This window comes from Arachis hypogaea, chromosome 14, assembly GCF_003086295.3.
Source record: "Arachis hypogaea cultivar Tifrunner chromosome 14, arahy.Tifrunner.gnm2.J5K5, whole genome shotgun sequence".
In the NCBI taxonomy this organism is placed as follows: domain Eukaryota; kingdom Viridiplantae; phylum Streptophyta; class Magnoliopsida; order Fabales; family Fabaceae; genus Arachis; species Arachis hypogaea.
This window is the reverse complement of record NC_092049.1, coordinates 99918408-99933707: the sequence shown is the minus strand read 5'-3', so window position 1 is coordinate 99933707 and position 15300 is coordinate 99918408.

Sequence of the window (15300 nt, the reverse complement as noted above, 5' to 3'; positions counted from 1 at the left end):
ACTCTTTTAGCGTCGCTAGCTCGACGATTCCTCCATTACTTGAGATGATACTTCACTTTGGGGTTTTCCCCCATGTTGCCCAGGTAATGTTTGAGCTTTTGTCCGTTCACAATGAAAGTCCTCTCCGAACTTTTATCCATGATTTCTATGTGCCCATATGGCGAGACCTTTGTGACAAGGAAGGGTCCTGACAACCTTGACTTGAGTTTTGTAACACCCTAACTACCAAAGCTCACACTTCCGGCTGCGCGACTCTGATAGCTCGGACATTACGACGACACTTATATTATTTAATACTAAAATATGAGCCTGTTTAAAACTTTAAACCGCAATACCGCTCCCAAAGATACTTTCGTTCGATAACGTACATCCATAAATACCATTCAACTTACAACAACTCATAAATAGTACATCCATATATATACATAAATATATATAAATAATACTACAAACATAATCCAATACAATTCCTATCCCTCTTACAGATTATATCAAATGAAGGCGAGGGTGCAGTAAGCCATAACTAAAACAATACAGAGCATCACAACAATAACTAAATAAGCTCTTCGTAACTTCTGTGCCCATATCCTGAAAGGGGAAAAATGTAGGGGGGTGAGAACATCATCCTCGAAAGGGTTCTCAGTAGAGGGTTTTTGGGAATTATTGTAATATGATACATGAAGATAAACCGTACCAGTGATTCATAACCGTCTTATGCCTCTTTTCAAAAACAACGGTTTACAATGAAAGTAAAGTCTGAAATCTTTTCGGAAAGAAGAACCGTTCAATTCTCAAAAACTCAAAAGTCTTTCAAAACGGTTTATCTATGCGGAACCAAAATAGCCTTTCATAATTTTATTCCAAACCAGAAACACAAAACCGAAATCAACCATCAGTTCATCTCATTCCAACCACGGCCCTAGGCCCAAACAATCCAACCAACAACCAATCACCACAATCCAATAGAGTCCCAGATGCAAACACAAATAGGAAGATGCAGGCACAAACAAACAGTTATTGCAAGTAGGACAATTAGCAATTAATCACAAAGGCAAGCCAAGTACAATATGCACACCCAAGCAATGTCACATAGATGCATATGATGAATGCCTGTCCCTACTGGCTGATGATATCATCTGTCGGTTATAGAGCCAACCCGACAAGTCCTGGTAGCTAACCATTGGACTGTCCCTCTGTCGTGCATCCCCAACTCGAGTTATACTCATCATAAACTTGATCATAATCATGATCCATATCCATCACCCTCACTGGTGAATATTTACAGGGGCGAGCTCATCCGGGGCTTTCACAGTGTCCGGCCACACTTGCGACATAGGGTCAACAGAGTATCAAGTCTCAACCTGGAGCACGTGGTGGCTAGCCACTGCTACTACCCAGGAAAACGCGTATCTCAGATAGTGGAAGTGCAACATTCACATTTATCAATGATTCAGCATAAACATGCAATCAATCTCATCCATGGATCAACATCCATCTCAGCCATCCGGCTCACGGTTCATTCCAGAACCAGCCAATATTCATATCATACACAGCCATTCTGGCTCACAGTTCAATCCAGAACCAATCAATATGTATAAACATACACAGCCATTCCGGCTCTCAACAAAACAGCACTTCCACATTCAAAATCATCAAATTCATGAAATCGGCATTTAAGCCATAAATCATTTTCTCAACTCATTTCACTTTGAAATCAAGTTTCAACTCTTTTCAGCCTTGGCTTTAAAGATCTCATTTCTCAAATCATCTCAGGCTCATAAGCCACTTTTAGTCAAGGTAAATTCTCCTTTCAAAACAATGCCACTCTCGGCATCCTCTTTCCAAAACTTCCATAATCATGGCAAGTTAAAAGCCTCTTTGAGATATTCAAAATCACCCATCCAACAATGGGATTTTATAACAAAAGTTTCTGGGCAGAGTCCCAAGTCTTTAGGGGAGAATAGCATAACTCATTTCGCCGAATTCATTTAAAATCATTAAAACCTTGGCTTTCCAATTTGAGTAATAAAATAGGATCTAAGCCAAACCGAGTCACGTAATCATTTACTTCTTTCAAAGCCATTTCCTTTCCCTAGGCAAAACCAGCTTCAACCCCCATGATAAATTCTAAAGCGTTTCAACTGTTCAAAATTGTTTCAGTTTTGCAAAAGTTCAGAGTTCAAAGAGTACTTAAAACCTTTCTCAAAACATTTCAAAATAAAACTTGTCAATAGACATTCAGGTTCTTTCAAAGTCATTGAAACCTCTTTAATTGGAACCCCCAAGTCAAATTCAAAGGCATAAACCCTTTTCGCATTCAAACAGCTTTAAAACACAAGTTTCATCTAAATAACTTTCTTTTGAAAGAGATACAGTGCCTTTCTTAAGAAGCAAGACTAAATCACAATTTCCTCTTTACTAACTCATTTCGAAAGCATGAATCATCCTTTTCTTGATAATTCAAATAAAATAGCAGAAGTCTTTAACTCATCATTTTCCAGACAACATTTCAATAAAGACTCGGATTTTATAGAAATTTCGGCAGCACCTCCGCTAAAACTTGGACTTTTGCCACCCGGTTCGGGTCCCAACTAAACCATTTCTCATTCCTTTTCAACAGTTCAAAACCAGAATTTAATTCAAAAGCAAGCTAAATTAAACAGTCGCCTCAGTGGCATATCTCAAGGAAACCAATTCAAAAATCAACTCAATATCAACCGATTTACTCATTTCTAAAACTTTAAAGAATCGGTTCAGCAATAAATCATTTATCAAAATCAAATCAATTAAAACAACCCAGGCTGAATTTCAAAAGTATTCTATCTTTCACATCATCAAAATAATTGACTCCATTCAAGCCAATCCTCAACGGATTAAAATCATTTCAAATCTTTAAAGAATCGATTTCCAAACATTACATTTCACAAGCCACACAACAATTCAGCCAAACCAACATCCGTAGTCATTCGAGTCAATCAAATAATACATAAGGCAGATACAATCACCAAATACACAGTATCTCACACCGGTATCCATATGTAATAATTCCAATACATAAAACATAGTTTTTGGAAAGCGCCCCTACCTCAAAACGCAATTCCATAATCCAAACGTCTCATAGAGTCCTTTACGCCTCAACCCGATCTGACGGCAACCAAGACCTCAGCTTCCAGCCACTTTCGCAATAGCCATCGTAACATTATTCGCAACATATAATAATCAGGACTCAACCCCACGTTATCAAAACTCATATTCCTTAACTAAACACAACAGAATACTAACGCGTGGCTTTCCGAAACATCAATACTTACCGAAACTAAGAAAGGACGGCTGAACCGAAATAGCGGCGTTCTCCGGGCCGGCTCGGCAACAGCCCGGCAGCCACCTCAAGCGGCAGCGGCGACAAATTCCAATAACGACATCTGAAACCAACACGCAGCGACTATAGTATTTCCGGAATTCAAAAAGGACAGAAACCACAATGAAAACCCTTACCGGCAACCTTTTCCGGCGACAGCAGCAGGGTCTCAAGCGGCAGAGGCTCAGCCCGGAGCTCCGCCAGAGATCCCGGAAGTCACAGTACCATCCCCAGCGGTCAGAATCACAGAGATGCAGCTCCCTTATCCGGCAGCGACACTGACGGTGACCTGAGCCCTTTTCTGATGGCGGCAGCGACAACCGGCGTCCTCAGTGATGATGGAGGCACGGCGGCGGCGCTCTTTCTCCGACACGGCTTGACGGCGACCCTGTGAAAGCTGGCCGCGGCGGGTCTGGCAGCACAGGCGGAGATTGGACGGAGCGGTTCCCTCCATCGCAGCCTTCTCTTTCTCACCTCTGTTCGCAGTTCATGGTAGTGGCAGAAGCTTCATCCATGGTGACGCTGCAGGACCGGTGACAGATCGGCAGCAAGGTGCGGCTCTACGGGGCGGCGACGCATGCGACAACGACGGCGGTGAGGCAGCAGACGCGACCGGCTGGGTGACGGCGCGGTGAAGCTCCCTTCCTCCTCCTCTCTTCAATCGCGTTGCTCCCTCTCTCTATGGTGATAACGCGTGTGGTAGATCCAAGACAGTCCGGCGGCAAGGCGCGGCTCATGGCGCCGTGGACGGGACGACCATGGCAGCGCGGATTGGTAGCAGCATCAACGCGGCCTCCTTCCTCTCTTCCTTCTCTGATTATTTTCTTCCTCAAGCTCCCTCCTCCATGATTTTCTGTTTCTTTTTTTTTCTGAAGTTTTTCATTGAAGAGGGTGAAGGGGTGACGGCTGCTTCTGTTAGGGTTAGGGGTTGGGGAAAATTAGGGTTTCATTTTTGAAAATAAGGGTTAGGGTTACTTTTGTAATTTCAAATAAAAGTAGGGGTAATATAGTAATTAGGAACAAATTTTAACCCAACAAAATTAGTGTATAAAAATACTATTTGCTCATCAATTTCACAAATTATTTTCAATAAAATGCCCAAATCAAATAATTAGAAATAATGTACTTAATTTTCTTCATTTTTCTAAAATAGCAATATTAATATTTAAAATATTATTTATCTAATCCAAATCATATAAAATCCTTATTATTTCATAACTATCAACTTTATAATTCAAATATAGAAAATAATCCAATAATTGTGAAATTGGATAATAATCATAACTTATCTCAAATCCAATAAATCAAAACTTGCCTTAATTATCTTTAATAAAATAATCCCTGAAATTAAGGCTATAAATAACTGTAGGATTTGAGACTCGATCATAATAAGACTTTTCAAATATTCTGGGTCTTACATTCTACCCACCTTATAAAAATTTTCGCCCTCGAAAATTGATACAAAATGAAAGAAATTCCATAACAGTTCACCTTGGAACACATTTAAGAAAGAAGCAAAAATATCTCAAAATATAATCATATATACGATTTTCAAATACTTTGATTGTCATAAGCATAAGGATGTAAAGGTAGGAGTGTGATTGCAAAGCAAACGTTACAAGATAGGCTCAATGCACAAGGTCATATGATCTCAAAGCTTTAAAAAAACTTGAGGTACCAAATAGGATGCAAATCAAGATGGGCGTTCACAAAGCAATGGTGACATGATTCAAACATGTGATAGTAAGGCAAGGCATTGAAGGTTATAAAACATGATGGGGTTAAAACGACGTGCTTATTATCCGCACACTAATCTCATATCAACCTCAAGGCTTCAACTTTCTAACCTCATTAGGCACTTTTCAACCTCATAGCCAATCATAAGCCTAACACCCGCAAGCTCGTTTGCAAGGGACAAAACACCCACAACTCATCATAACGTTACACCTACCGCTTCACCTTTCATATACACATATCACGTCTTAAAGAACTAACGTATCGCGTTACTACGTCTACAAGTCGCACGTGACATCAAAACAATTCTCGAGTCTACTCAGAAGGATACAAGATTTAGGAATGAGAGATAAATGTCAACAATAATACTCATAGATTTGAGAGAGTGTATCCAATTTCCAGATAAACAAAGACGCTCAAGCAATGAAGTTTGCTAGAAATAAATCAATTGACAACTTCAAGGATAACCCTTGGATAAAAGAAATTCAATAGGTCCAATAAGAAGAATCAGCACATTAATTTGAACCAAATTCAAATTGGGTCGAAGAAGTATGAAGTTTACAGAAGAGAATATTTCAGACCCAAGACAAAGCTCACAGAACTCAAGAGCATAATTAAAATACTTCCAAATACATTGTTCATAAAAGAATCGAAAACTTGCGGAAAATCACTTTGCAATTTAGAAGAAAAGCTCAATAGCAAACATTCCTCAAGGGGCAACAAAAGCAATAACATGGCTTTGCTTTAATGCAAGTTCATGTTGAAGTAGATTTTATAGAGTTCTAAAACAAAGTGCACGCAAGTTTGACTAATAGCTAAAATATTTCCTCAAATATTTTAGAAGGATAGTTAGATGCACAATCCTAACCAAAAGCAATTCATAAAACTCGGGAGAGAAATCAAATGCTTGTTCAAAAATTTCCAAAGTCCATATTCAAACAAGCGTGTATAATATTCATAGCAAGTACGAAAGAGGGAGTTAAACTCTTTTCAGACAAGAAACTCCGAAGTAAAAATTTGCTTACAATTTAGTGAAGGAATTAAGTAGTGCATTACAAACAAACCGGTTTCCACTAAACAAGGAAACCTTCCAAAACCTCATTTAAAATAGCGCATGTCAACTTTAAAACAATTTTGTCAAAAATTGAACAATGGTTTCAATTATAACCAAGCAACTGAAAAATAAGTTCGATTTGGAACTTTTTCAAAGAGAATTCAATCTGCTTTATAAAATTCAAAATAAGATTCCAAAAGTGTTCTTAAAATCACCATCTCAGAAGAACATTCAAGAAGTTCAAGATGTACAAAAAAAGAGTCAAGCCTTGCAAGAAAGGATCTTAAACCAAGATAGTTCAAACAAGATTCACTAGACATGAGTCATTAAACAAGCTTTCAATTGATCTAAAAGAATACAAAAGTCATAGGAAAAGACAACCCAATCATTAGTAATTTTCCAAAGATATATCTTTGACCAAAAACTCTTGTAAAGACAATGAGAGGATAAACGATGCACTATTTTGAAACAATATCAAACTAACTCACTTAAGGATGAGATTCACAAGAGAGGACAAACCAAGATCAATGGTAATGTTCACAAGATGTAAAAGATTAGTTAAAAACAGAATCACGTATGACATTCATAGAGGTGAAAAGCTTAAGAAGGAACGAGTCCGTTCATAAGAAGAAAGCTATGAGTCCAACATTTTCAAAAGAACAACAATGGCATGAATCATATAGCATGCTAAATCAAACTCAATTCAAAATAATTTAAGTAAAGCTTATCAAACGAAACTCAACCGAGACCAAAGTGGTAAATCCTTTCTTTTCAAAATTTTGAAAAATATCCAAATACATAATCAAATGAAGATATGCATTGGAACTATAGTAAAATTACTAGAATGCCAATTTACTTTTAAAGTAAGTGCAATTCCGTAAACCAGTAAAAGTACAGGCGAGGTATTAGAGATAAGTAGTTGTTAAACTGTATAAGAAATCTCAAAGTTTCATATATAGATAAGTATATATCTAATCAACATCAATTTTTTTATAAAACCTCAAATTGGCTGTAATCACTGCCAAACAAGAGAAAAACTAAATCAACAATTTCTCTAAGAATAGACTCGGAATCCGAAGTTAAAATGAACAACGAATTAGGACAAGTTCGAAACCATATCAAAGAATAGATGAACCAAGAAGAATTCAAATAGAGGAAGATAGATGCAACAAGGATTTTAAACAAGCATATGCACTTAAGGTCAAACAAGAATGCATATGATTAGAAGAATAGAGTTGAAAAATCAAACTGCTTCTCAAAAGGGTTAGCAAACAAGAACTTCAAGTTAGGACATGGAAGAACAGGTCAACTCGAACAGATTTCAAGACTCACAACTGAATAGCCTTGAGAAATAGTTTCCAACGTCTCCAAAACCCGCAATTCGCTTTACCCAAAACTCGTATATCATCTATGATAACCCATTAGTACTTTCATATACATAATTCACTAGTATTAAGCCGGCCAAACTTAATACCAAGAATCATGCAATACAAGACTAACAGCGTTAATCAATAGATCGTCATGTGCATAAAGCTCTAATTCTCGTCATCAGACAAGACCTATTACATGACAAAAGCTCAGAGTATGCAATTGAAGCATAGTCAGTCCATTCCTCAGGCTCTACAGGAAGAACTGCTCTGATACCATAATGTAACACCCTAACTACCAAAGCTCACACTTCCGGCTGCGCGACTCTGATAGCTCGGACATTACGACGACACTTATATTATTTAATACTAAAATATGAGCCTGTTTAAAACTTTAAACCGCAATACCGCTCCCAAAGATACTTTCGTTCGATAACGTACATCCATAAATACCATTCAACTTACAACAACTCATAAATAGTACATCCATATATATACATAAATATATATAAATAATACTACAAACATAATCCAATACAATTCCTATCCCTCTTACAGATTATATCAAATGAAGGCGAGGGTGCAGTAAGCCATAACTAAAACAATACAGAGCATCACAACAACAACTAAATAAGCTCTTCGTAACTTCTGCGCCCATATCCTGAAAAGGGAAAAATGTAGGGGGGTGAGAACATCTTCCTCGAAAGGGTTCTCAGTAGAGGGTTTTTGGGAATTATTGTAATATGATACATGAAGATAACCCGTACCACTGATTCATAACCGTCTTATGCCTCTTTTCAAAAACAACGGTTTACAATGAAAGTAAAGTCTGAAATCTTTTCGGAAATAAGAACCGTTCAATTCTCAAAAACTCAAAAGTCTTTCAAAACGGTTTATCTATGCGGAACCAAAATAGCCTTTCATAATTTTATTCCAAACTAGAAACACAAAACCGAAATCAACCATCAGTTCATCTCATTCCAACCACGGCCCTAGGCCCAAACAATCCAACCAACAACCAATCACCACAATCCAACAGAGTCCCAGATGCAAACACAAATAGGAAGATGCAGGCACAAACAAACAGTTATTGCAAGTAGGACAATTATCAATTAATCACAAAGGCAAGCCAAGTACAATATGCACACCCAAGCAATGTCACATAGATGCATATGATGAATGCCTGTCCCTACTGGCTGATGATATCATCTGTCGATTATAGAGCCAACCCGACAAGTCCTGGTAGCTAACCATTGGACTGTCCCTCTGTCGCGCATCCCCAACTCGAGTTATACTCATCATAAACTTGATCATAATCATGATCCATATCCATCACCCTCACTGGTGAATATTTACGGGGGCAAGCTCATCCGGGGCTTTCACAGTGTCCGGCCACACTTGCGACATAGGGTCAACAGAGTATCAAGTCTCAACCTGGAGCACGTGGTGGCTAGCCACTGCTACTACCCAGGGAAACTCGTATCTCAGATAGTGGAAGTGCAACATTCACATTTATCAATGATTCAGCATAAACATGCAATCAATCTCATCCATGGATCAACATCCATCTCAGCCATCCGGCTCACGGTTCATTCCAGAACCAGCCAATATTCATATCATACACAGCCATTCCGGCTCACAGTTCAATCCAGAACCAATCAATATGTATAAACATACACAGCCATTCCGGCTCTCAACAAAACAGCACTTCCACATTCAAAATCATCAAATTCATGAAATCGGCATTTAAGCCATAAATCATTTTCTCAACTCATTTCACTTTGAAATCAAGTTTCAACTCTTTTCAGCCTTGGCTTTAAAGATCTCATTTCTCAAATCATCTCAGGCTCATAAGCCACTTTTAGTCAAGGTAAATTCTCCTTTCAAAATAATGCCACTCTCGGCATCCTCTTTCCAAAACTTCCATAATCATGGCAAGTTAAAAGCCTCTTTGAGATATTCAAAATCACCCATCCAACAATGGGATTTTATAACAAAAGTTTCTGGGCAGAGTCCCAAGTCTTTAGGGGAGAATAGCATAACTCATTTCGCCGAATTCATTTAAAATCATTAAAACCTTGGCTTTCCAATTTGAGTAATAAAATAGGATTTAAGTCAAACCGAGTCACGTAATCATTTACTTCTTTCAAAGCCGTTTCCTTTCCCTAGGCAAAACCAGCTTCAACCCCCATGATAAATTCTAAAGCGTTTCAATTGTTCAAAATTGTTTTAGTCTTGCAAAAGTTCAGAGTTCAAAGAGTACTTAAAATCTTTCTCAAAACATTTCAAAATAAAACTTGTCAATAGACATTCAGGTTCTTTCAAAGTCATTGAAACCTCTTTAATTGGAACCCCCAAGTCAAATTCAAAGGCATAAACCCTTTTCGCATTCAAACAGCTTTAAAACACAAGTTTCATCTAAATAACTTTCTTTTGAAAGAGATACAATGCCTTTCTTAAGAAGCAAGACTAAATCACAATTTCCTCTTTACTAACTCATTTCGAAAGCATGAATCATCCTTTTCTTGATAATTCAAATAAAATAGCAGAAGTCTTTAACTCATCATTTTCCAGACAACATTTCAATAAAGACTCGGATTTTATAGAAATTTCGGCAACACCTCCCCTAAAACTTGGACTTTTGCCACCCGGTTCGGGTCCCAACTAAACCGTTTCTCATTCCTTTTCAACAGTTCAAAACCAGAATTTAATTCAAAAGCAAGCTAAATTAAACAGTCGCCTCAGTGGAATATCTCAAGGAAACCATTTCAAAAATCAACTCAATATCAACCGATTTACTCATTTCTAAAACTTTAAAGAATCGGTTCAGCAATAAATCATTTATCAAAATCAAATCAATTAAAGCAACCCAGGCTGAATTTCAAAAGTATTCTATCTTTCACATCATCAAAATAATTAACTCCATTCAAGCCAATCCTCAACGGATTAAACTCATTTCAAATCTTTAAAGAATCAATTTCCAAACATTACATTTCACAAGCCACACAACAATTCAGCCAAACCAACATCCGTAGTCATTCGAGTCAATCAAATAATACATAAGGCAGATACAATCACCAAATACACAGTATCTCACACCGGTATCCATATGTAATAATTCCAATACATAAAACATAGTTTTTGGAAAGCGCCCCTACCTCAAAACGCAATTCCATAATCCAAACGTCTCATAGAGTCCTTTACGCTTCAACCCGAACTGACGGCAACCAAGACCTCAGCTCCCAGCCACTTTCGCAATAGCCATCGCAACATTATTCGCAACATATAATAATCAGGACTCAACCCCACGTTATCAAAACTCATATTCCTTAACTGAACACAACAGAATACTAATGCGTGGCTTTCCGAAACATTAATACTTACCGAAACTAAGAAAGGACGGCTGAACCGAAATAGCGGCGTTCTCCGGGCCGGCTCGGCAACAGCCCGGCAGCCACCTCAAGCGGCAACGGCGACAAATTCCAATCACGACATCTGAAACCAACACGCAGCGACTATAGTATTTTCGGAATTCAAAAAGGACAGAAACCACAATGAAAACCCTTACCGGCAACCTTTTCCGGTGACAGCAGCAGGGTCTCAAGCGGCAGAGGCTCAGCCCGGAGCTCCGCCAGAGATCCCGGAAGTCACAGGACCATCCCCAGCGGTCAGAATCACAGAGATGCAGCTCCCTTATCCGGCAGCGACACTGACGGCGACCTGAGCCCTTTTCTGATGGCGGCAGCGACAACCGGCGTCCTCAGTGACGATGGAGGCACGGCGGCGGCGCTCCTCCTCCGACACGGCTTGACGGCGACCCTGTGAAAGCTGGCCGCGGCGGGTCTGGCAGCACAGGCGGAGATTGGACGGAGCAGTTCCCTCCATCGCAGCCTTCTCTTTCTCACCTCTGTTCGCAGTTCATGGTGGTGGCAGAAGCTTAATCCATGGCGACGCTGCAGGACCGGCGACAGATCGGCAGCAAGGTGCGGCTCTACGGGGCGGCGACGCATGCGACAACGACGGCGGTGAGGCAGCAGACGCGACCGGCTGGGTGACGGCGCGGTGAAGCTCCTTTCCTCCTCCTCTCTTCAATCGCGTTGCTCCCTCTCTCTATGGTGATAACGCGTGTGGCAGATCCAAGACAGTCCGGCGGCAAGGCGCGGCTCATGGCGCCGTGGACGGGACGACCATGGCGGCGCGGATTGGTAGCAGCATCAACGCGGCCTCCTTCCTCTCTTCCTTCTCTGATTATTTTCTTCCTCAAGCTCCCTCCTCCATGATTTTCTGTTTCTTTTTTTTCTGAAGTTTTTCATTGAAGAGGGTGAAGGGGTGACGGCTGCTTCTGTTAGGGTTAGGGGTTGGGGAAAATTAGGGTTTCATTTTTGAAAATAAGGGTTAGGGTTACTTTTGTAATTTCAAATAAAAGTAGGGGTAATATAGTAATTAGGAACAAATTTTAACCCAACAAAATTAGTGTATAAAAATACTATTTGCTCATCAATTTCACAAATTATTTTCAATAAAATGCCCAAATCAAATAATTAGAAATAATGTACTTAATTTTCTTCATTTTTCTAAAATAGCAATATTAATATTTAAAATATTACTTATCTAATCCAAATCATATAAAATCCTTATTATTTCATAACTATCAACTTTATAATTCAAATATAGAAAATAATCCAATAATTGTGAAATTGGATAATAATCATAACTTATCTCAAATCCAATAAATCAAAACTTGCCTTAATTATCTTTAATAAAATAATCCCTGAAATTAAGGCTATAAATAACTGTAGGATTTGAGACTCGATCATAATAAGACTTTTCAAATATTCTGGGTCTTACAAGTTTGCCAGGGAACAGTCTCAATTTGGAGTTGTAAAGGAGTACTTGCTGCCCCTTTTCGAAACTCCTTGGTGCCAGATGCAGGTCATGTCTTCTCTTCGCCTTTTCTTTATAAATCTTGGCATTTTCATAGGCTTGAGATCTAAATTCCTCCATCTCTTGCAGCTGCAGGATCTTCTTTGCACCAGCAGCAATGCTGTCAAAATTTAGTACCTTGAGAGCCCAGAGAGCTTTGTGTTCCAGCTCCAGTGGTAAATGACAAGCTTTCCTATACACCAGTTGATATGGGGACATTCCAAGTGGAGTTTTGAATGCTGTTCTGTATGCCCAAAGAGCATCATCCAGCTTCTTCGACCAATCCTTTCTTGATGCACCCACAGTCTTTTCCAGAATCCTTTTTAGCTCTCTGTTGGATATCTCAATTTGCCCGCTTGTTTGGGGATGGTAAGGAGTGGCCACCTTGTGTTTTACCCCGTATCGTAGGAGAAGAGTTTCTAGTAGTCTGTTACAAAAATGGCTCCCTCCATCACTGATGAGTGCTCGTAGAACTCCAAATCGGCTAAAGATATTCTTCCTAAGGAAGTTCATGACCACCTTGTTATCATTCGTTGGAGTTGCAATAGTCTCCACCCACTTGGAAACGTAATCCACTGCCACCAAGATGTACTTGTTTGAATATGAAGTTGGGAATGGTCCCATGAAATCGATTCCCCACACATCAAACAGTTCTAGTTCTAAGATGAAATTTTGTGGCATCTCATTTCTCTTGGGCAAGTTTCCAGCTCTTTGACACTCATTGCAGTTCTTTGCTAGTTCTTTGGCATCGTTGAAAAGGGTGGGCCAAAAGAATCCGCTTTGTAACACTTTGGCTGCAGTTCTGTCCCCTCCAAAATGGCCTCCATAACATGAGCCGTGGCAGTTCCACAGGACCTCTCGTCCCTCTTCTTCTGAAACACATCTCCTCAGAATTCCATCTGAACACTTCTTGAAGAGATATGGCTCATCCCAGACAAAATACTTTGCATCATTTAAGAGCTTTCTTTTTTGATGTTTATTGATCTCTGGAGGTAAAGCCCCAGTTGCTTTGAAATTGGCAATATCTGCAAACCATGGTGCTTTGTAAACTGCCACAACTGCTCATCAGGAAAGAGCTCATTTACACTTGTATCATGTGTTCTACCTTCATCATGAGGGATTCTGGATAGGTGATCCGCTACTTTGTTCTCTACTCCCTTCTTGTCTCTGATTTCAATATTGAATTCCTGTAACAATAAAATCCATCTTATTAGTCTTGGTTTTAATTCTTGCTTGGCAAACAAATATTTAAGTGCGGTGTGATCTGTGAAAACAATCACTTTAGCACCAATGAGGTATGATCTAAACTTGTCAAATGCAAAAACTATTGCTAGCAACTCCTTTTCAGTAGTGGTATAACTTCTTTGAGTTTCATTGAGGACTTTGCTAGCATAGTATATCACATGGACTAAGTTATCTTTCCTCTGCTCTAACACGGCCCCGACTGAAAAGTCAGATGCATCACACATCAATTCAAAGGGTAAGTTCCAATCTGGTAGGGAAATGATAGGGGCAGAGGACAATCTTTTTTTTAAATTCTCGAATGCTTGCATGCATGTTTCATCGAAGATAAATGGTGTATCAGATACAAGGAGATTGCTCAAGGGCTTGGCTATCTTTGAAAAATCTTTAATAAATCTTCTGTAAAAGCCAGCATGCCCTAAAAAGCTTCTAATTGCCTTGACATCACTAGGTGGAGGAAGTTTTTCAATAAGTTCCACTTTAGCTCTGTCCACCTCAATGCCTTGGTTAGAAACCTTATGGCCAAGGACTATTCCTCCTATCACCATAAAGTGACATTTCTCCCAGTTCAAGACTAGCTTGGTCTCTTGGCACCTTTTTAATACCAAGGCTAGGTGATTCAGGCAGCTAGGAAAGGAATCTCTGAATACCGAGAAATCATCCATAAAAACTTTAACAAATTTCTCTATCATATCTGAGAAGATAGAAAACATGCAGCATTGGAAAGTTGCCGGCGCATTACATAGCCCAAATGGCATGCGCCTGTAGGCAAACACTCCATATGGGCAAGTGAATGAGGTTTTCTCTTGGTCTCTGGGATCAACCACTATTTGGTTATATCCTGAATAACCATCGAGAAAACAATAATATGCGTGTCCTGCGAGTCTTTCCAACATCTGATCCATGAATGGGAGGGGAAATGATCCTTTTGTGTAGCCTCATTGAGTTTCCGGTAGTCTATGCACATTTGCCATCCTGTGACGGTCCTTGTAGGAATTAGTTCGTTCTTCTCATTGTGGACTACAGTGATCCCTCCTTTTTTGGGCACCACATGTACGGGGCTGACCCAGGGGCTGTCTGAAATCGGGTAGATTACCCCTCCCTGCCATAACTTCATAACTTCTTTCTGCACCACTTCCTTCATGATTGGGTTCAGCCTCCTTTGGGATTGAATGGATGGTTTGGCATCATCTTCCAACAGTATCTCATGCATGCATATGGCCGAACTGATTCCTTTCAAATCAGTGAGGGTCCATCCAATGGCATCCTTATGCTTTTGCAACACTTGGAGTAACTCTTCCTCTTGATCTTGGCTGAGGGATGAGTTTATGATCACCGGGTAGCTTTCATTCTCTCCTAAGTATGCATATTTGAGAGTGGGTGGTAATGCCTTGAGTTCAAGTTTGGGTGCTTCTAACTTTTCATTCTCTTCCTTTTGGTGCACCTTGTATATGAATCTCTGCTGTTGCAACCTCTTCACTAGATGTTAATCCCTCCTCTATTAATCCTTCAGGTTCTTCTTCTTCAAAACACTCCTGTATTGCATCTTCCAGTGAGTCCAACCTCATACATTCTCCCCATTGTTCTGGTGGATAACTCATGGCCTTGAACACATTGAATGT